Source organism: Rana temporaria, chromosome 4 (genome assembly GCF_905171775.1).
Source record: "Rana temporaria chromosome 4, aRanTem1.1, whole genome shotgun sequence".
NCBI classification, from domain to species: Eukaryota; Metazoa; Chordata; class Amphibia; order Anura; family Ranidae; genus Rana; species Rana temporaria.
Window position 1 is genome coordinate 94,097,651 of NC_053492.1, and position 24,146 is coordinate 94,121,796.

Genomic DNA, 24,146 nt, shown 5'->3' on the forward strand with positions numbered 1-24,146 from the left:
GCGCGCGCATGCTAAGAGTCATGTCGCATATACTCCCTAAGATACGTCGGCTCAATGCTTTCGACGTGAACGTAACCTACGCACAGCCCCATTCACGTACCACTTACGTAAACGACGTAAAATTCGACGGCTGTTCCGACGTCCATACTTTAACATTGGCTGCGCCTCATATAGCAGGGGTAACGTTACGCCGGACGTAAGCCTTAGGTTAAAGGAGTAGCGGGTGCAAGTACGTTTGTGAATCGGCGTTATACGCGTAAATCTACGGAGGCGCCCCTAGCGGCCAGCGTAAATATGCACCCTAGATACGACGGCGTACTAACACTTACGTCGGTCGGAGGAAGCTATAATTCAGGTGTATCTAGCTCCCAGAATGGCACGCATAGATATTACGGCGCATCTTTCTACTTACGTGGCGTATCTATAGATACGCAGACGTAAAACAATGCTGAATCTAGCTCTATATTCTTTCCAATATATATATATATATATATATATATATATATATATATATATATATATATATATATATATATAATTCTTACCAATTTACCAACTCGACCATTTTATTTTATTTTATTATAGATACATCTTGCATCTGCTCCTGATGAGTGGTAATGTTAACCACAAAACGGGTAGAGCTTTTTTTATGATGCGATGTCACAGTGATCATGTTTTAATATTTATAATTATATAGCTAGATTTACAAAGACTTACGACGGCGTATCAGTAGATACGCCGTCGTAAGTCCGAATCCGCGCCGTCGCATCTTTAAGCGTATGCTCAAATTGAGATACGCTTCTCTGTTGCTAAGATACGACCAGCGTAAGTCTCCTACGCCGTCGTATCTTAGCTGCATATTTACGCTGGCCGCTAGGGGCATGTACGGTGATTTACGCTGAGAATATGCAAATGAGCAAGATACGCCTATTCACGAACGTCCGCACGCCCGTCGCATGTAAGATACGCCGTTTACGTAAGATGTTTTCAGGCGTAAAGATAAACCACCAAAAAGATGGCGCAGCCAATATTAAGTATGGACGTCGGGACAGCCGTCGAATTTCACGTCGTTTACGTTGTTTGCGTAAGTCGATTCAGAATGGGGCTGGGCGAAAGCATTGACTATTTGCGACGTGATTTTGAGCATTCGCACTGGGATACGTTCACGGACGGCGCATGTGCCGTTCGTTAGGCGCGTCATTTACGTGAGGTCACAATTCATTAGCATACATCACGCCAACTGCAGCCTACTTTGAATTACGTGCGCTTACGCCGGCCCATATACACTACGCCGCCGTAACTTAGGACGCAAGTTCTTTGTGAATACTGTACTTGCCTCTCTAACTTACGGCGGCGTATCGTATATGAGATGCGCTACGCCCGCCTAAAGATAAGCACGTCTACCTGAATCTAGCTATTGCTAATACAGTTTATCATAATGCATCAATCTATCATTGTTTATATATTATTATCAATACAATTCTGGTCTGCTTGCCTCATGTGCAGTATTTGTTATTATGTTGAGATAATCATTGTATTGCTACTGTTTAATAACTATACATTATTAACTATATGATTATGTTGCTACTATTCAATATAATACTCTGCTATCTCATGATGTATGTATTCCTTTGTATTCATTAAACCATGCGTTATTGATTGATGCATTCAACTAAGCAGTGTTGCTTCATATAAAGTCCCAACACTTTATTTTGTTTCCAAAACATCGGGGATGGAAGCTAATCCTAGGGATCGCCTCATCTAATTTTTGATCTTGTCTAGGGGATAGTTCGCTATGAGTTTAGGGAACATATCACAACGATCAACCAACATTGTTTCTTGGAAATTCTTAAAAGGCTATGGAAATCTGTTCAGAGAAAAAGAATGGAACTCTGGCCTGACAAATGGATTCTTCACTATAACAATGTCTCTGCACAAACATTTTTTATTTACAGTCCATTCGGGGAATTAAATTGAAACACATCAGCCTTTAAAAAAAAAAATACTATTTAACTCCAAAAAGTGTCACACTACACTACACATGTTGAGATGTGGCAGGTGTGTGTCCTTTGCCTACATACATTGTACTATTTGTTTTCCTCTTTCTCATCTCAGGTATGCTCAAACCTCTTAACATATGAATACAATTAAAGTGGTTGTAAACAATATATATATATATATATATATTAGGGCTGTGGAAATTAACTATTAATTCATCGATTAATCTTTAATTTTTTTGATCGATTAAAATTTTTTTGATCGATCAAAATTCTTTTGATTGGTACTCACCTCTCCGCCGGCTTCCGGGCCTTCAGGAAATTCCGTCGGAGATCCGGTGACGTCACGGACACCAGCGGGGCTTTCCGTGTCCATCTGAAGGGCTCCTTTGCTGTGCCTTTATATCTGCATGCTGGCGGGACCTTACTATCTGCCACACGCAAGGGCTGTTACACTTCCCTCTATCAACCTGGGATTCTACAACCATCCACTGGGAGTTGTGATAGTTCTCTTCACAGTACATCTACATGCCGACGGACTGATGTTAACCTCTCCTCATCTGGATTTAGCAGTGGCATTGTTGCACCCATTTTTATACCAGTATCATACTTAGCTACATGTTTTTATGACTGCTTTTGCTACCGTTTGGTATTACTCACACCATTTGTACAGTTTATGTAGCTACATCGATTTTATCTCCAGTGCAATATTTATTTTGTTTCCTACTTGAAGACTATAAAAGTTTTAATGCTATTTCCATCGAGCGCTACCTTTGTGTGTTTTTTGTATCCTGCTATCCATTTTTCCAGTAGTTGGTAGCTGCACTGGGAATCAGCCTGCAAGGAGATCAGCTAAAAGTAGTTGGATCTGTATGTGCGTTATAATTAATCGAAATTAGTCGATTAATCGATTAAAAAAAAATCGATTAATCGAACAGAAAATTTTTAATCAGTAACAGCCCTAATATATATATATATATATATATATATATATATATATATATATATATATAATGTATATATATAGTATCTCACAAAAGTGAGTACACTCCTCACATGTTTGTAAATATATTTTTTTTATTATATCTTTTCATGTGACAACACTGAAGAAATGATACTTTGCTACAATTAAAGTAGTGAGTGTACAGCTTGTATAACAGTGTAAATTTACTGTCCCTCAAAATAACTAAAAACACAGCCATTAATGTCTAACCCTCTGGCAACAGAAGTGAGTACACCCCTAAGTTAAAATGTCCACATTGTACTAACTATTCGCTCCCTCGTGAGAGGACACATAGTTGATCAGACAGAGCTCTGGATATTGTCAAAAATGTTAATGACCACTCCACTAGATGTTGCTTACGAGGATGGTCCTGCATGTATACATGTATTGAACATTTCTAAATAAAACTGTTATTGATAAAAAAAAAAAAATGTCCACATTGGGCCCAATTAGCCATCCCTTGCTGGTGTCATGTGACTTGTTAGTTACAAGGTCTCAGATGAGAATGGGGAGCAGGTGTGTTAAATTTGGTGTTATCACTCTCACACCGGTCACTGGAAGTTCAACATGTCACCTCAAGGCAAAGAACTCTCTGAGGATCTAAAAAAAAGAATGCTTGCTCTACATAAAGACGGCCTAGGCTATAAGATTGCCAATACCCTGAAACTGAACTGCAGCATGGTGGCCAAGACCATACAGCCGTTTAACAGGACAGGTTCCACTCACCATGGTCGACCAAAGAAGTTGAGTGCACATGCTCAGCATCACATCCAGAGGTTGTCTTTGGGAAATAGACATATGAGTACTGCCAGCATTGCTGCAGAGGTTGAATGGGTGTGGGGGGGGGGGGGTCAGCCTGTCAGTGCTCAGCCAATTTCTCACACACTGCATCAAATTGGTCTGCATGGCTGTCATCCCAGAAGGAATCCTCTTTTAAAGGTGATGCACACGAAAGCCGCAAACAGTTTGCTGGAGACAAGCAGACTAAGGACATGGATTACTGGAACCCTGTCCTGTGGTGTGATGAGACCAAGATAAATGTATTTGGTTCAGATGGTGTCAAGCGTGTGTGGCGTCAACCAGGTGAGGCATACAAAGACAAGTGCCTACAGTCAAGCATGGTGGTGGGAGTGTCATGGTCTGGGGCAGCATGAGTGCTGCCAGCACTTGGGAGCCACAGCTCATTGAGGGAAACATGAATGCCAACATGTACTATGACATACTGAAGCAGAACATGATCCCCTCCTGTGATTCTGGCTGAACATTCTTCTCTGCTTCAGATGTAGTAGAGGTGAAGGATGTGGTTGTGCTATCTGTCAGGACCTTTTGACAGTTAAAAAGGTTTCCATGTATGTAATCTGTACATAATGGCCCGGATTCACAAAGCACTTGCGCCGACATATCTCCAGATACGCCGCGTAAGTACAAATATGCGCCGTCTTATCTATGCGCCGGGCTCACAAACTAAGATACGCCTAAAAAAAGGGTTCATCCCACCGACATAACTTGCCTACGCCGGCGTAGAGTGGGCGCATATTTATGCTGGACGCATGTGGCGCTCCCATTGATTTTCTATTCAAATATGCAAATGAGGGAGATACGGCGATTCACGAATGTACGTGCGCCTGACGCAAGTGCGCGTAAGTTATACGTACGTCGTAAAGTTGTTCCCCAATAAAGGAGGTGTAACTCAGAAGCATCCATGCAAAGGGCTCCACCAGGGAACACAAGCCGGCGTATTTTACGTAGTTTACGTTGGACGTGAATATGGCTGAGCGTAGGTTACGTTCTCGCCGTAGGCAGTGATCCGACGTATCTTAGGGAGTATTTCCGCCGTGATTCTGAGCATGTGCACTGGGATGCGTCCACGGGATGGTGCATGCGCCATTCGTTATACGTATCTGTCTGGCGTTTGGCCCATCCTTTGCATGGGGTCACACCTCATTTGCATGGCTCACGCCCACTTCCACCTACGCCGGCTTACGCCTAGGAAACCCAGCGCAGTTTTGGGAGCACTGGCTTTGTGAATTCAGTGCTTGCTTCTCTGCGCTGCGTCGGCGTAGTGTACAGGAGATACGATACGGCGGCATAAATGTGCGCCGCTGTCTGTGAATCCGGGCCTTAGTCTTTTTCTGAAGCTCAGTCTTACTTTCTGCAGTGCCCAATATAATAGATGAAGGGTTACCAGGAATAATTTCTTTAAATTAAGAATTTGCTATCAATAGCTAGCTAGACATTAGTCAAAACTGACAAAACTGCTACAAAATTCAAAAGAAGAAACAAAATAATATGTTTGCTCTTTCCATTTACTGTCATCAACATAATCATTGGCCTACCTAAAAAAAATGGAAACCAACAATTTTCCAATTTAACTCAAGGTGACTAGAAATGAAGTAGCCTAGCAACCATGGAATGACATTATCCTAAAATAAATTTAGATAAAATAAATTGATACAATATTTTTTGAATAAAATATTAAGCAATTAAGTTACTTTGTGAATGCTAAAGTCAAAAATCTATTGGAATGTCATTTCAACAGAAAGAAAAAAAATATATATTTGAAAATTCTCTTTGAAATAAAATGTATTTTATTAATGAGTCATTTGGGGAATTAAACATTGATCATTAAGAAATTTCTTCTGTGAAATCAAAGTTTTTTTCTGTGTTTAAGAAGTAGTATAACCACCAGGCATTAGCATAATCACACCACCGGGGTTTCAACATTGTATGATAATGGTCATATTAAAGTATAAATGGCTTCAAATGAGATGAATATGTGAAGAATTTTATTAGGGTCCACAAATCCAGTTTCACTAATTTAATTATAAATTATACAAAACATTCAATGACACACAGACAAATGTTATAGGTTATTGAGGAGAGATCAACAGAGCAGGAACTAAAAAATCCTTTCACTTCTCATTAACTCCAGATTTTGAATAAATTCCTACATGCACATACTTAAAGCAGAATTCAAAGACAATATTCAAAACTCCCATTTATTCAGTTTGTATATTGATTAAAAAGTCATTAAATGTAATTTTAAACACTGCTAATATCAATACATTAAATTATTTTACTTCCCCCTATTTCACAGCACATTCACTGCATAATCCAGACTAAGATAACTATAACATTGCAGTTTACCTCAGTAACATTGAAAGCAATTGTACTGGATGGTTGAGTACTAGGATGACTTCAATGATGCGCTGCTGCTTCTTACTGTCCAGTCACCAGGCTTGGGGTAGAGAGGTGGTGAACGACCAAGAAGGTCAACTCTCAGCCTAGGAAATGTTCGATCTGTGTGCATTTCCCGTACCACATTCCAATCGCACTGCCCATGTGGGTGTCAATACAAAGTTAATCAAAACCTAAACGCAGGTCACAAATTCAGTGTGTTTGCCTGCAGCAGATCACATTGTACAAAATGACCACGCAATCCAGTTGTGATGTGACTCTAAAAAAAGGTGGATGAGATGACTTTGCTGCCCAGACTTCTTTACCTCTTTAGATCTCTCCCCGTGGCGATAAAAAGCGATCACCTCAAATCATTCCAAGGGAAAGTAATCAAATTTATCTGGGGGAAACAAGAGTATAGACTGGCCCAACGCATTCTCTTCAGCCCCAAATCACAAGAGGGACTAGGCCTCCCCAACCTGTTATCAGGCAGCAAGGCTTGCCCAATTATTTTTGATCTACTCTAGATATGAGAAGCCTGACTGGATTCACATAGAAAGACAGGCAGTCCCAACACATAACCTAGACTATCTTCTGTCCAAACCCACCTTCAAATTCCCAAACATGGAAGCATAGGAAAGAGACCTACAGGAAACCTGGAACCTGGAGGATTGGCATAGAGCGGCATAGAGCGGTATGCAATGTCCCCATGGCAATTCACAGGGTGAGTTTTGTAATGGTGAAATGCATATGTATTGTTGGTTGAAATGCACAATTGTAATTGTAATCTCCATCAGAAGATTGTGTGACAGGATAACAATGCAGGAGCACAAATGGGGCATCAGGGCAGAGTCGTGTCACCCTAAAAGTAAGTGGCAGCATCACCATGTGTTTTTTTACAAATATTTGTAGCTGTAAAAATATTAAAATCACATTAAAATATTAGAGAGAAACCAATTTTTGATCCGTTTTTTTACGTCTGCTTTATATGTACTGGTAAGGGGTACTGAAGTATTCTGAAGGATTTATTGATGCTGACTGGTGGGAGATCTATTGCATTAAAGGCCAATGTCTTACAGGACAACTTCATATCCCAACTGGTGGATTCCCCAACTAAAAAATAATGCCCTGCTATATTTATTAATTACAATTGAACCTAGTCTGACCTCAGATGTGGAAATACGGGACAACTTGGGATCTAGTGATTATAGGATGATCACATTTAACATAAAATATAGAAAAAAGAGGCATGAGGGAAGCACAAGAACACTACATTTCAAACGAGTCAATGTATCTGAACTTGTGACAAATAATACCTATAATGACACCTGAGTGTATAATGTGTCAATATGTGTAAACAAAGCAGCGCATGTGAAGAAATCTTAATCACATAAACAATTTAAATGAATAAACAAATAAAGTGATTGCTACCCTAATGTGAAAGAAATCAGTGCAAAATCAATGAAAAAGCTGCACAAAAAAGAAATAAATAAAAGTCTATGAGTCCGTGAACTTGATAAGTCCAAATGAAACTTTGATTAGTAAGTGATCATATCACAAAAGAAATCTTCTAATATTCTTCCACCACACCCAAGTGTTGAAGGTGAATCCACCACCCTTATAGACCCTTATAGACTGCGCAACAATTTGCCTCACACTCTCGTGTTTTGGCAAATGAGTTTTAGGTAGGATCCCTAGGATCAAACAGGTAGGTATCCGTTTCCAGGCAGTGCAATCCAGGGAGGTTTTCACATGGATAAAGGAAAAAAGTGCACAATAGTGTGATATTGTAAAAGCAACTTTAATAACACATCTATTGCAAATCCTCCAAAATAACCACTCACAAACAAACTTGAAAATCAGGCAGTGAACAGTGTAAAGCCCTGTACACACGATCGGTTTTTCCGATCATGTGTGGACCCCATCGGTTTGTTTTCCATCGGTTAAAAAAAATAGAATATGTTTTAAATGTTTCCTATGGATAAAAAAAGATAGAAAAAAATGATCGTCTGTGTGGAAGTCCATCGGTCAAAAATCCATGCATGCTCAGAATCAAGTCGATGCATGCTTGGAAGCATTGAACTTCATTTTTCTCAGCACGTCCTAGTGTTTTACGTCACCGTGTTTTTGACCGATGGTGTGTAGCCAAGACTGATGAAAGTCAGCTTCATCGGATATCCGACGAAAAAATCCATCGGATTAGATTCCATCAGATATCCGATCGTGTGTACGATCCTGATGGCCAATCATCGTGGGCAAGTTTTTTTTTTAGATACATTTACAGTAAAAAGGCAAAATCAGAGCACATTGCCCACATAAAAGACAAGGATGGGATGATGGTTAACGATGACACAGAGAAGGCAATGGTACTAAATGCGTTCTTCTTCTCAGTTTTCACGCAGGAAAGGGAGAGGTATTTCTACCGCAACAGTACTGTTAGTGGCACATCCCAGGGCATACCCTCATGGCTAACAGAGGCCGGAGTAAAGGAAAGACTTGATAAACCTAATACAAATAAATCACCAGGACTAGATGGCTTACACCTAAGAGTCCTTAGAGAGCTCAGTGAGTTTATAGCCAGACCATTTTTCCTGACAGACCATTGTTCCTGATGTTTGTGGACAGCATACTGACAGAATTTGTACCAGCTGATTAAAGAAAAGCCAATGTGGTACCAATATTCAAAAAAAGGACAGAGACAAAAAGGAAACTACAGGCCAGTCAGCCTAACAGCAATTGTTAGTAAATTATTGGAGGGGATAATAAGGGAAAAAATATCATAAGTAGTTATCAGCATGGGTTAATGAAAGTTCGTTCTTGCCAGACCAATCTGCTAACATTCTACAAGGGGATCTAGACAGGTGAAGGCCTGTGGATTTAGTGTACCTGGATTTTGCAAAGGCATTCGATACAGACCCCCATAAGCGCTTAATCTGGAAGCTGAGTTTCGCAGGCATGGACTATAAGGTTTGTTCTTGGGTAAAAAACTGGTTACAGGGGCGTGTCCAAAGGGTAGTGATAAATAATGTGTACTCAGACTGGTCTGGCGTGGTAAGTGGACTACCCCAAGGTTCTGTCTTGGGACCAATTCTATAAAAAAAAATCATAAATGATATAGAGGATGGGATAAATAGCTCAATCCCAGTTTTTGCGGACGATACCAAAATAGGCAGGGCAATAACTTCAAAATTAGGATATAGAAATTTTATAGAAAGACCTGAACAAAAAAATGGAGTGGGCCAATACATGGCAAAGGAGGTTTAATGTAGAAAAATGTAAAGTAATTGTCAGAAACCATGAATCAGGCGGAGACAGAAGTACAGATAAATCACTTGTTTAATATTAATAAAAGTAAATAGAACAAACATAGTCAAAACATAACCAACGTTTGGTAACCGGAACGGATAGTCAGACAAGCCAGGAAGTCAGGAAGCTAGGGATGAGCATAGTGGAACAGCAAGCAGGATTTGGAACCAGAAGGAACGTCAGCCAAGCAAGTCTTTAACAAGCATTCAGGAGAGAGTCTCTGTGATGTTGACCAGGCAAAGGCAGAGAAGATCTGGGCTGGGCGGCTTAAGTAAGCAGGACTGATGAGCAGGATATCATCAAAAGGTGAGTCACTGTGGAGAGTAATGATCTGGCAATTAACCGACAGCTGAGCGGCCAGCTCAGCAAAGGAAGGGCTACGCCCAGCCCTGACAGTAATGCACTTGGGGGCAAAAAAACATAAATGCTAACTATTTACTAGGGGAGAACCACTGGGGGAATCAAAGATGGCGAAAGATCTGGGGGTCCTAATAGATGACAAATTGAGCAATAGCATGCAATGTCAAGTTGCAGCTACCAAAGCTGGCAGAATATTATCATGCATAAAAAAAGGGATATACTCAGGTGGCGTGGCATGACCTCAGCCAAGATAGCAGTGCAGTCTGGGAGCTTTGCCGAATTATGGGACAACACATTGGCTCATAGCAGCACTAGACATCAAATCACCCTCCCGCTAGAGTGGTTTAGTGCCCTAGACCTCTAGCGCAATGTCCAGAAGGAAAAAAAATGAAAACTGCCTGGATATCAAGGCCCAAGGGAGGATTAACTTCCCCAGACTAAGGGGAGTCCATCGATTTTTTGTTATATATGTTTCATCTTGGTCTCTGAAAGCATTTCATCTTATATTCAAATTGTTCTTCAAGCTATGGCTTTTGTTACTGTATTTCTTTGCTGCAGGTCCTGAAGGCCGATTTTACACATTGGTCCCATACTTGTCATTTGTTATTACTCAATAAAAATATTGAAATGAAAAAAATGAAAATTGGCTGAGAAAATTGATGGCATTCTTCACCTAGCCGCCACGGTCATATGGACAAGATGCTGCTGTCTCTTCCTCATGCCCCATAGTGGCCTCTGGATCACAGACAAACTGCAATGGCTCTGCCTACCATAGCAACCATCGCTCCATGAGTAGCTCACAAGAATCCATTCCTGTCACCTAGAGCCCAGCGAACGCTAAACCAAGGATTGAAGACTCGGGACTGCAGCACTGTGAGGTGAAATGTAACACTGACTCACAGGAAGACACTAGGGAACTCTCTGATTCCATTATTGCTTTCCCTAAATTAAATCAGCCTATTTTGGACATGACACTTAAAGATACGCTTATTTCCCTAAGAAGCACTTTTCACACAGACATGATGGCCTGCATGAGAAAATTAAACTCAGATCTTACTGTTGTGGGTGACAGAATAGAGCATGTATTTAAAATGGGGGAATATGAGACGGCAGTAAATTATTTAATCAATGCTTGTGATACAGTAGAAGAAGAGCAAAATATGATTAAAGCAAAGCTAGCAGACCTAGAAGACAGGTTGAGAAGAAATAACATAAAAATAAGGGACATTTCGGAGTCTGTAAAACCAGCTGAACTACGCTCCTTTGTCACTACACTACTCTCCACCCCTATGCCTGATCTCTTTTTTATAGAAATATCTATAGACTGAATTCATCTTATTCTGAAACCCTCATTTATTCCAGAGCATGTCCCAAGAGACGTTCTGCTTCGTATGTATTTATACTAAGCTAAAAAAGGTCTTATGCAACTCACCCACAAAGGAGAACATTTCACTACTGATTACTCTGATCTACAGTTCTAAGCAGACTTGTCGCAATACACTTTACAACTCTGCAGAAATTTAAACACCATTACCAAAGACTTAAGGAACCACAACATACAAATGGGGATTCCCGACCAAATTGATAGTAACTAAAGAGGGGTCAAGTCATGTGATCACCTCTCCTGGTAAAGGCTTTTGCCTTCTGGACAAACCACCTTCCTCTTCCCCTGCAAGGAGCCCTGATAATATCCCAAGGGAGTGGCATCAGGTGAATGACACTTGATTTTCTTCAAACTTTATTACTTTAATGCCTTGTTGCCTACAGTACTTCAATAGCCTTGCCATGAGGTACCATAACTTGGAGCTCTACCTAAGAGATAAGCTCCCACATACCTGAGCAGAAATGATCTGCACTTGGGTTGTTAAAACCCTCCTTAAAATCTTTATTGTTTATCTTGTTCCTATCTGATGTTTTCCCAAAAAAACTGTTGTTGTTTTCACCCCACTCAGGAACTGTATTTCAGGAAATATCATGCCAGCTTCCTATCCAGGATATTTCCATGGCCTTCAGTGACTTGTGTCAACCTCCCAAGACGATAAATGCACATGGACTTAACCACCCAGTCAGGAGAGCATCACTTTGATCTAGACCAATCTGGCTTTACCAAAGGAAGGCAAACGTCAGACGCCACTAGATGACTTATTAACAATGTTTATCTAGCAAGGAGGAAAAAAAAGTCTTCTCTGCTTCTGGATTTAGACGTGGAGAAGGCGTTAGACAGAATACATTGGCAGTGCCTAACAAGGGTTCTGGAGAGATTCAGTTTCAAAGGGCATATGCTCTCTGTTATCTTAGCCTTATACACCTCTCTATTGGCCAGAGTATATACATCTGGAATGGTATCAAAACCATTAAAGATTACTAACGGCACACGACAGGAATGCCCACTATCGCCCCTGATTTTCAATCTTTTAATTAAACCTCTGGCTGTCAGTATTAGACAAAACAATGACATTCAGGGATTTCAAATAAAAGGATGTAAACATGTCATAATCCTTTCCATGGATGACGTGGTTTTAATGCTCACAAACCCAGTGACTTCCCTAGAGCACATCTCCAGTCTGCTCAAGTGATATGGTTCAGTGTCGTATTGTAAAGTTAACCATACCAAGTCATTTATTCTCGATTTGGTAGTCCTTCCACAAGACAAAAGTTAATTAAAATCAAAATTCCCATACATATGGAGCGAATCTGCCATCTCCTATTTGGGCATCACTCTTACCCTCATTCTGAACAGCTCTTTAAGGCTAATTACATCCCATTTGAAAACAAACTGCAAACGGGGCTACGATTTCCAAGCAAACACATACTATCATGGTCAGAATGGTTGGCAGCTTTTAAAATGCAACTCTTACCACAACTGCTTTATGCATACAGCTCTGTTCCTATACCTACACACAAAATATTTTTTCAAACCCTGTAGTCCTTACTATCTAGATTCCTTTGGGAAGGTAAAGAAGCTACAAGCACCTTCGCTAAACTTAGCAAAATGAGAAGGGCTGGAGGAATGGGAGTGCCAGTACTCGCTGACTAACATCTAGCAGCAATGTTGGCACAATTTAGAAGGTGGACCCCTGAGGCACCTGTCTCGCTTTAGGGCAAAATAGAACAATCCCTAATCCCAGGTGGAAGACTGTATAAGTATGCTTTGGCCTACCCTTTCTTAAAAATACACACAAGGAATTTCCTCTCACAGTTTTATCAACTCTATAGGCCTGGAAATATTTAAAAACACACCAATCCCGGTCCACACCAAAAATCTCTCTTTTGATACCCATATCCCCCTGGCACCATTGATCTCTGACCTCAGAATGGATCATTGGATCAAAAAATATATTAAGTGGCTGTCCATCCTATTCCAGGAGTCCAATATGAAGTGTTTCACTTCTCTACAAGTAGAATATGGTCTTCCCAACACAGAACATCTCACATGTGCTCCTATAGTGTCCTTTCTTAAAAATACTCTGATTTTAAGCTATGATCTATTTTGGCAAATCTACACTTACCTAACTTCTTACGAAGAGCGTAGAGGGGTATCTTTTATAATTTTCTCCATAACAAATCTATATTTGAAAAAAAAAATCCTATGATGGCCTGGGAGAGGGACATAAATACCTCCTTCTTGGATAAACAATGGAGCACAGCTCTTCAATACACATATTCTGCTCCAAAATGTACTAACCACCATTATTTAGACAGTTTACCACCCACCTATTTCTGGCTGCTAAACTGGTAATATATAGACTATGGAGATCTCCAGACCCCCCCAGTAGTAACCAAGTTATACGCACCCTCTCCACACATTTCACTTGCTAGCATCAGTAGCTGGGAAACAGATCACATTTCTTAATAACTGGCAACCATGGATTGATTGGTATGATACATATAAAATCTTATGGAAATTCCACCCGACAATTATATCTTAAGCATTGAATTTTATGTTTAACTTGCAATCATTAGCTTTTTGTGTAATATTCCTGAGTAGGGAAGTCCTTCTAGAGACCCTCCTCTACGTATTCCCCTTCCCATGTTCTTGTTATGTTTCCCTTTCCTCCATTTTATATTTCCCTATAAGACAAGATATTCTTGATATGACAAATCGGTGACCATACCACACAGCATTGTGTCATCTAATCTGTCTACCCAATGATCCCAATGATTAGCACCCAGTATCTGTTTGCAAGTTCACTAAAGATTGTTATGCTGTTATCGATATATATATATATAACTGTTACACTTACTGTTGTGCTTTGTTGTATGGCAATTGTTGAATTTTCATTTGTATCAATGACAATCTTGAATAAAAATCATTGAACTAAAAAAAGGGACATACTCCAGGGATAAAACTATAATCCTGACACTTTATAAAACTCTGGTTAGACCACATCTGAAGTATTCTGTCCAGTTCCGGTCACCAGTCCTCAGAAGGGATGTGCTGTCCAAAGAAGGTAAAAAAAAAAAGAATAAGCGGACTGCAAACACTAAATCTATATTTGCTGTGGAAACAACACTTAAGAGGAGATATGATAGCGGTTTACAAATACCTTGATGGTGAGCCCAGCATAGGAAAAAACTATTTAGTCTCAAGGAGTGTAAGAGGACACAGGGACACACTTTGAGATTGGAGGAGAAGCGGTTTAACCTTAAACTGTGCAGGGGAATTTTTCAATGTCAGGGCAATAAGGATGTTGAACTCTCTTCCACAATTGGTGGTGGCTGCAGTGAGTATGAATATTTTTAAGAGACTCTTGGATGCACATCTTAAAGAACACAACATACAGGGATATGGAAAATAATTATAGATACTGACACATGTAAACCTATACAGGTGGAACTGGATGGACTATTGTCTTTATTCAACCTTACCTACTATGTAACTATATAACTACTATGTAACTTGTGTCACTGTAATGTGTATTGTTGCTTGGGAGGATATTGGTACTGGGGTGGATCTATTGGGGCGAGTCCTCCCTTTGGTTTTAAACTTGGCAAAGCTTCCTCCATCACAAGGTAGGACAGTTCCAGGACCTCATTCAGCACATGTTACCCCCCCCCCCATTCGGGCTATTGGGCCCAACAGCAGATCTTCATCCAGCAGCACCTTTCCTAGGCTTTAGCCTGTAGGAAGAGAGTGAGCCTGTAGCCTTTCCCAAATATTTGTGTACAGTATATCCACCTCTTCCTAGCATGCACCAGTAGCCTGAACCTCCTACTGGTTTTCTGAAGGACATATAATATTCATAACTTAGTCTTGTTTATGAAATTGCATACTATTACCAGTGGTACCAGTGACATCTACTGATAGAGGCAGAAAATTACAACCCAACTTAAAGGCAAACTTCAGTAATTTTTTCAACTTTCCATCTATTAAATCTTCTGCCCTAGTTTTTTTAACTTTGGATAGTAAAACATTATTTTTATGCCAGTAAATACCTTATACAGCCCACTTCCTATTTCTTGTCTGGTCATTAGCCTAGGCATATGACATCATGCACAGCTCTCTCTCTCTTACTCTTGTGAGAGTTTGCCAAGAAGGGAGGGGGATGAGTCATAAGAGGGCCAATAAGAGCTGCATAGATGGAGGTGTGCCTCGGTGTGTCTGTGTAAATCCAGGAAGTGAACAGGCAGCAGCTGCCCACAGTTAAATAGGTTGCAGCCAGACTCAGTGAAGGGAGATTTCTGCAGCATATTTGGCAAGTACAGAATCACAGTATATATAAAATAATATGCAAAGTGGTTAGAGGGAAGCTTCAGAATGGCAAAGAATTTTTTATTACAAATTATGTGAGCAGACTGCAGTTCCTCTTTAAGCTTAGGGAGAAACCAATTGAAAAACGAAGCAATCAGGCTGGGCTAACTACCACCCAGACACAAACTAAATTTAGATGACAGCTCCCATTTAGGACAAGGGGGCTACATGTGTATGAACAATATATTTTTTTTAAGTTTCTTTTGTTTTACTGTTTAAAATCCTGATACAATAGGTATAATGACCGTTTTTCATGACGAGAAAAATGCCATTTTTTTAATTGGTCATTAAAAGCATCCATGTGTAGGCTCCAGAGCATTTTTCTTGACGTGAAACATGGGCATTAAAAATTTAGAACGTGCTCTATTTTTTCTCGTCGTTTTTCATGTCGTCATTTTTCACGGCGTGAAAAGTGGTTGTGTGTAGGCTTTAACAACGGGGAAAAAAAAACATGCATGCTCAGAAGTCGGTTATGAGAAGGGAAATTTGCATAATTAGCCCAAAGGGTGTCGCCAATCGAATGGAACTTCCCCTTTATAGTGCCGTTGTACATGTTGTACCACGCTTTGCTCAAGCATTTTTTTTCACAATCGTGTGTATGCAAGGCAAGCTTGACAAGAATCACGTAGAGAAAAAAGTTTTTTTTTTCATGACATTAAAAACGGTCATGTGTACGCGGCATAAGAGAAAAAGCTATATCTCCGCACTACATAAAGATAAAATGTTTTGTTTAGCTTTCAATTGAGCTGCAAATGTTACTTGTGTGTGGTGGATTTTAAATATTTTCATATGGACAATCCATTAACCACTTAAGGCCTGCCTAACGCCGATATACGTCGGCAGAATGGCACGGCTGGTCACAGACACCTATAGGTACGTCGCCTTTAAGAGCCCAGCCGTGGGTCGCTGGCGTGCACACGCGACCCGTTCCGAAGCTCCGTGACCACGCCCACGGAACCCGATCGCCGCCGGTGTCCAGCGATTGGTCACAGGAGCTGAAGAAGGGGAGAGGTGAGTGTAAACACACCTTCCCCGTTCTTCACTGTGGCAATGTCAGTGATTGTCTGTTCCCTGATATAGGGAACGACGATCACTGATGTCACACATCCAGCCCTGCCTACAGTTAGAAACACATATGAGGTCACACTTAACCCCTTCAGTGCCCCCTAGTGGTTAACTCCTAAACTGCAATTGTCATTTCCACAGTAATCAGTGCATTTTTATAGCACTTTTCGCTGTGAAAATTACAATGGTCCCAAAAATGTGTCAAAATTGTCTGATGTGTCCACCATAATGTTGCAGTCACAAAAAAAAAATGTGCTGGTCGCTGCCATAAGTAGTAAAAAAAAAATATTAATAAAAATGCCATAAAACTATCCCCTATTTTGTAAACGCTATACATTTTGCGCAAACCGATCGATAAACGCTTATTGCGATTTTTTTTACCAAAAATAGGCAGAAGAATACGTATCAGCCTAAACTGAGAAAAAATAATTATATCTTTTTTGGGGATATTTATTATAGCTAAAAGTAAAAAATATTGCATTTTTTTCAAAATTGGCACTATATTTTTGTTTATAGTGGAAAAAAATTAAAACCGCAGAGGTGATCAAATACCACCGAAAGAAAGCTCTATTTGTGGGAAAAAAAGGACACCAATTTTGTTTGGGAGCCACGTCGCACAACCGCGCAATTGTCAGTTAAAGCGACGCAGTGCCGAATCGCAAAAACTGGCCAGGTTCCTTACCTGCATAATGGTCTGGGTCTTAAGTGGTTGATAGGCAAGTGATATTAGCAGCAAAACCTACCATGTAATGGAGAAGGGGTTGATCTTCTTCTTGTGATCATAGACACCTTCAAAGTCCCTTCAGATGATCCTACCTTGTCTCTTTCTTCATAAAAAGTTATTGGTTTGGAGGGCGGGAATTGAACGTAAACCAACAATCGGTATAACATTTTAGAGATTTTTATCAAACATATTTTGATTTCCTGGAAACCCCCAACAGGATATACTTTGAAAAGCTTATTGTAATAGCATTATCTTGCTACATCCTAAGTTAATTTGAAAGTGTCAGACCGATGAAATGTAAGTGCTTTCTTGTTTTACTGGTTAATCTTCAAACAATATTATTTGGATAAGTTTAATTTGCACATTTATTATTATCCTAGAATAGATCCATAATGCTAAGGCCCAGTGTGAAAAGTCACATAATTACAGCACAATCTAATGATCACAAGTAGAAATTACTTTATTGGATTCAAAAGTAAGCAGCATGACTTTCGCCCTAGGCAGCCGTAGTCTCAGAGGTGAAATGCCTTTACAGTGAGAACACTGGGATAAGCTGCTGTACCAGCCTGTCCTCTCAGACTTTAGTCTTTCTGTTAATCCTTTTGCCATTTCATTGTTCTATAATTTCTCCAGTACACATCATTCCATACTGTAGAAAATAGCCTGCTTTTTTCATAAGGGACCACTGAATAGAAAATGATAAATATCTTAATGTGAAAGAGCTGTCAAAGGCAATCTAAACCTATAACATTTGCAGTGTCTATGATGGTGTCTGTAATGCTGTTCTTAGCAGGACTTCTTCTCACAGAACTATCCTTTCTTTCATGTTAAAGTAGATAGACTTCTCAGTAACATTAAAAGGCTACATAATAATTTCCTATTGTGTCACAATACAGAGCAGTATGAGGTCCCTTTCACACTGGCAGAGTCCACTCATGGATCATCAGGGGATCTCTCCGCTGATTCCTGCTGAGCAGGTGGACAACAGGTCAGTGTCCTCTCTATTGATGCACAGTGGACACAGACACAGCCGCTGTACTTTATGGGCTGTCGGATGGAAACGGACAGACTGTCTGTTCACATCCAATTGTCATCTAATCCACCACAAGGAGAAATGGATGGTCCGATTGGGTCCGCCTGAAAAACTGACAGGCAGATCCGATTGGTCCTTCGGCGTAAAAGAAGCCAATTTTTTTTATAACATTCTAACTTCATAATTAAATACATTGTAGAAGGCCTGGATCTCCAGTACAGTGACTTGTCCTGGGCTAAGATGATGTAATCAGTCTGCTGGAAGTTGAATGAATTATTTCCTCATTCACCTTTACACCTGTGAGCAGACTGTAATGCTGTACCTCCTTTGTAGCAAGTCACATGGGGAGAGGTTGCAGCAGGGGGATTGGTCTGTGTTAAGCAAATCCGAACACAGTCAAGCACAGCACAGGCTGTGTTTACAAGGATTTTTATGATTTTGTCATCTCTGAACCAGTGAGCTGAAATCTTTAGGGTCTGTAGCACCCTGGTGTTAGGCAGGGTTACTAACAAATGTATCATTTACTGCTCGGCGGTAACCAGCTTGGCTGATTGTTAGGGAGATCCACTGACCTTTTCTTAAATCTGGGTTTGATGCACCTCTCTCTTCTGTCACTAGGTGGCATTGTTACCTGAGGCATTAGATTGACAAGGGCTTAGTAAATCAGGAGCCAATGGCTGCGCTGCTATCAATCTATCCAAATAGGACACGAGACACCAGCCAGAGATGATTGAAAAAAAGGGGAAGGGAGTGAAGGGAAATGGGAAAACACGTAACTGGGGGAGAAAATGAAAAAAAGAGAATGGAGGGGAAGGGGGGAGAAAAAGAGAGAACAGGGAGGAAAAAAGAAAAAGAAAAGAGGAAAGAGGAAAAGAAGAATGAGAGAAAGGAAGGGGGGCAAATTAGGGAAAAAAAGAAAAGAAAGGAACAGGGGACAAGATACACAGGGAAAGCACTCACATTGGCCACATCCGTAATGATAAGAATATAGAAAAACAAACAAACCAAGGAGTTGGCAAAATCAGACTTTGAGGCACGTGGAAGTATAAAAATAAGATTTATTACAAAAATATACAAAATGTACAATAACAATGGTATAATGGAATGTGAATAAATATAGTCACAATACAACCATCTGGATCAGAAATATATGGATAGTGAATGAATCCTATTGAAGTAGCCTGCGCGTTTCACCGTGGGGGCTTCTTCAGGACGAGACAAACAGGATTTTTGCTCATATGTAGCTATTGTTTCACAATCTGGAACAATACATATCACATTAATACAACATCAAAATGGTAATGATGGTGTTTTCACAGAAAATAATAAGAAACTTTTTCACTTAATTAAAAACAAACAAGAGAATATCAGTACATATGGGTTACATCGTGTGGCTACATCACCTGATGCACAGCGGTGGGTATAACCATCCAGGAAAACTCCAAACATAAACGGAGTGTCTGCCGATAATGTGAAATAGTATACAAATCACGTTTAAAAGGTACCAAGGAGAGTCATCTATTGAGAATATATAAAAGAAAAAATTCAATATGGCTCGGGGGGTTGCTGAGTGACAGAACGTTTTTTGCTCTATTTTTTATTTTATGCATTTAGGTGAAAAAATACGAGGGTTTACAATTTCTTGTCAAACCTATTGCAGATATTCTCCTGAAGAAGCGGTTTTGAGACTGTGAACTAGTTGAGATATGCCATCCGTGAACAATCATCCCAATGTGATTTTCCCCCCTCGGGGACCATTATGCTGGTGATATTTACTGATTGTTCATCCTGCATTTTAATATGTATTTGATCATGTATATTTTATTATTTATATACATTTTGTATTAATAAAACCTTATATTTTTTACTTATCATATATATTTGAATTTATATCAACTATACCAGTACCACAATAGTCTTTTGTTTTTGTGGCACCAGTTGGGGGCCAATCCCTTATTTGTCTGATTCACATACAGTATCTCACAAAAATGACTACACCCCTCACATTTTTGTAAATATTGTATTATATCTTTTAATGTGACAACAATAAAGAAATTACACTTTGTTACAATGTAAAGTAGTGAGTGTGCAGCTTGTATAACAGTGTCAATTTGCTGTTCCCTCAAAATAACTCAACACACAGCCATTAAAGTCTAAACCGCTGGCAACAAAAGAGAGTACATCCCTAAGTAAAAATGTCCAAATTTGACCCAATTAGCCATTTTTCCTCCCCGGTGTCATGTGACTCGTTAGTGTTACAAGGTCTTAGGTTTGAATGGGGAGCAGGTGTATTAAATTTGGTGTTATCACTCTCACTCACTCACTCATACTGGTCACTGGAAGTTCAACATGGCACCTCATGGCAAAGAACTCTCTGAGGATCTGAAAAAAGAATTGTTGCTCTACATAAGATGGCCTAGGCTATAAGAAGATTGCCAAGACCCTGATACTGAGCTGCAGCACGGTGGCCAAGACCATTCAGCCGTTTACCAGGACAGGTTCCACTCAGAACAGGCCTCGCCATTATCAATCAAAGAAGGTGATTGCACGTACTCAGAGTCAGATACAGAGGTTGTCTTTGGGAAATAGACGTATGAGTGCTGCCAACATTGCTGCAGAGGTTGATAGGGGTGGGGGGTCAGCCTGTCAGTGCTCAGACCATACTGCATCAAATTGGTCTGCATGGCTGTTGTCCCAGAAAGATGCACAAAAAAGCCCACAAACTGTTTGCTGAAGACAAGGATTACTGGAATGTCCTGTGGTCTGATGAGACCAAGATAAACGTATTTGGTTCAGATGGTGTCAAACGTGTGTGGCGGAAACTAGGTGAGGAGTACAAAGGCAAGTGTGTCTTGCCTATAGTCAAGGATGGTGGTGGGAGCTGCATGAGTGCTGCTGGCACTGGGGCACTACAGTTCATTGAGGGAACCATGAATGCCAACATGTAATGTGACATACTGAAGCAGAGCATGGTCCCCCTCCCTTCCCCTCCCTTTGAAGACTGAGCCACAGGGCAGATTTTCAACATGATAATGATCACAAACACACCTCCAAGATGACCACTGCCTTGCTAAAGAAGCTGAGGAGACTGGCCAAGCATGTCTCCAGACCTAAACCCTATTGAGCATCTGTAGGGGACACTCAAACGGTCTCTAACATCCACCAGCTCTGTGATGTTGTCATGGAGGAGTGGAAGAGGACTCCAGTGGCAACCTGTAAAGCTCTGGTGAACTCCATGCCCAAGAGGGTTAAGGCAGTGCTGGAAAATAATGGTGGCCACACAAAATATTGACTCTTTGGGCCCAGTTTGGACTTTTTCACTTAGAGGTGTACTCACTTTTGTTGCCAGTGGTTTAGACATTAATGGCTGTGTGTTGAGTTATTTTGAGGGGACAGCAAATTTACACTGTCATAAAAGCTGTACACTTACTACTTTACATTGTAGCAAAGTGTAATTTCTTCAGTGTTGTCCCATAAATAGACATAATAAAATATTTACAAAAATGTGAGGGGTGTAGTCATTTTTGTGAGATACTGTATATTGGATGATGGTACATTCCCCTTTTCATTCACTTTAATCTTTATAGCTAGGGACTGTATACTCCTTTATTAAAAGAAAGTTCAGAAAAACATCATAATATGAGTTTCTCACGCAGGGGTGTTCAGCGTTTGTCTTTCAACCAAAACAAATTTCAGCACTGTCGCTCTGGCCTTGTTTGTCTGCTACAGACTGTTCGCTTACCAACGATTGGATCATACACTTAGCAGCACCTTACTGCTCTTGCTCTCACCTCTCTCCTAGGTGGAGCCCTCCTGACTCCTGGGCAAAAACCTTCTCTGTCTGCCGCGGTAGAGCCCAAAACCCGAGTCAGGTGATTACTTAAATTCTGATACACATCTGTACATCAATTAGTGTGTTGGCTGTTTACAAACTCTGCATCCAGACTTGGAGATTTCATCCCACCCAGACCTCTTAGACATCTCTGGGCTCCAGGTCCCAAAACGGATCTTCCGAAGCAATGAGGAAACTGAAAAGTTTTCTCTGATTTGCACAAACTTCTTGGAGCCCCTTAACCTGCCTGGTTGAGAATCCAGGGCTCTAACCTCTATTCACACTATGGGAGGTCACAGAACTTACAATTTCTTCATAAATAGAAGTGTTAAAAGTTTATTTTTTATCAACTAACAGAATGGAAAGTACTGTAAATGAACAGAAGAGAAATCCAAATCAAATCAATATTTGGTTTGACCACCCTTTTCCCTGAAAACAACATAAATTCTTCTAGGTACACTTTCAAAGAGTTTTTTTTAAAGGAACTCAGCAGGTATGTTGTTCCAAACATCTTGGAGAACTAACCAAAAATATAGTGTATATATATATATATATATATATATATATATATATATATATATATATATACACATTTACAGTATATTACTATTATTAATTATGAATATTATGTAGCATTACCCCCGGAGGAGCTGCTGGTTATTTTTTTGTCTACGCTTAACCCCTTAAAGTAGCTCAAAACACTCCCTTGACAGACCTGGTAATATGGAGGTTGTGAGCCCCAGTAGCTTGTGGGGACACACAAGATCCCGTTACACTGCAACAGATTATGTAAATAAAAGGGGTTACCTTAAATGAAAGGGATCTTGCAATATGAAGGACAGGCTACACACAAACTTCAAGATAACCAAAGTAATGCTTTTCTTAACCACTTAAGACCTGGACCATTATGCAGGTAAAGGACCTTGCCAGTTTTTGCGATACGGCACTGCGTCGCTTTTACTGACAATTGCGCGGTCGCGCGATGTGGCTCCCAAACAAAATTGGCGTCCTTTTTTCCCCACAAATAGAGCTTTCTTTTGGTGCAAGCTGCACACAAACTTCAAGATAACCAAAGTAATTATTTTCTTAACCACTTAAGACCTGGACCATTATGCAGGTAAAGGACCTTGCCAGTTTTTGCGATACGGCACTGCGTCGCTTTTACTGACAATTGCGCGGTCGCGCGATGTGGCTCCCAAACAAAATTGGTGTCCTTTTTTTCCCACAAATAGAGCTTTCTTTTGGTGCTATTTGATCACCTCTGTGGTGTTTATTTTTTGCTCTATAAACAAAAATAGAGCAACAATTTTGAAAAAAAATGCAATACTTTTTACTTTTTGCTATAATAAATATCCCCAAAAAAGATATAAAAAAACTTTATTTTTTCTCAGTTTAGGTCGATACGTATTCTTCTACCTATTTTTGTTAAAAAAAAATCACATTCACTGCGGTACCAGGATGAATTGTAAACAACAGGTGGCTCTAAACCAACTCGTCCACAGGAGGGAGCTGAGATCCTTCACGATCAGCAAATGTAGTCTTTTGTATCACATCAGGAAGGGTGATACAATTATTATTATTTAAAAATAAATTTTGGGCCAGATTCACAGAAGAAGTACGCCGGAAGTACTGATACACCGGCGTACTTTCAAATTTGCTGCGTCGTATCTTTAGTTTGAATCCTCAAACCAAGATACGACGGCTTCTGGCTTCGATCCGACAGGCGTACGGCTTCATACGCCTTTGGATCGTAGGTGCAATACTTCGGTGCCCGCTGGGTGGAGTTCGCGTAGGGTATGCTAATTAGCTTTTTCCGGCGATCCGCGAAGGTACGCGCAGCCGTCGCATTCTCTTACGTCGTCGCTAGTCGGCTTTTCCCAGCGTATAGTTAAAGCTG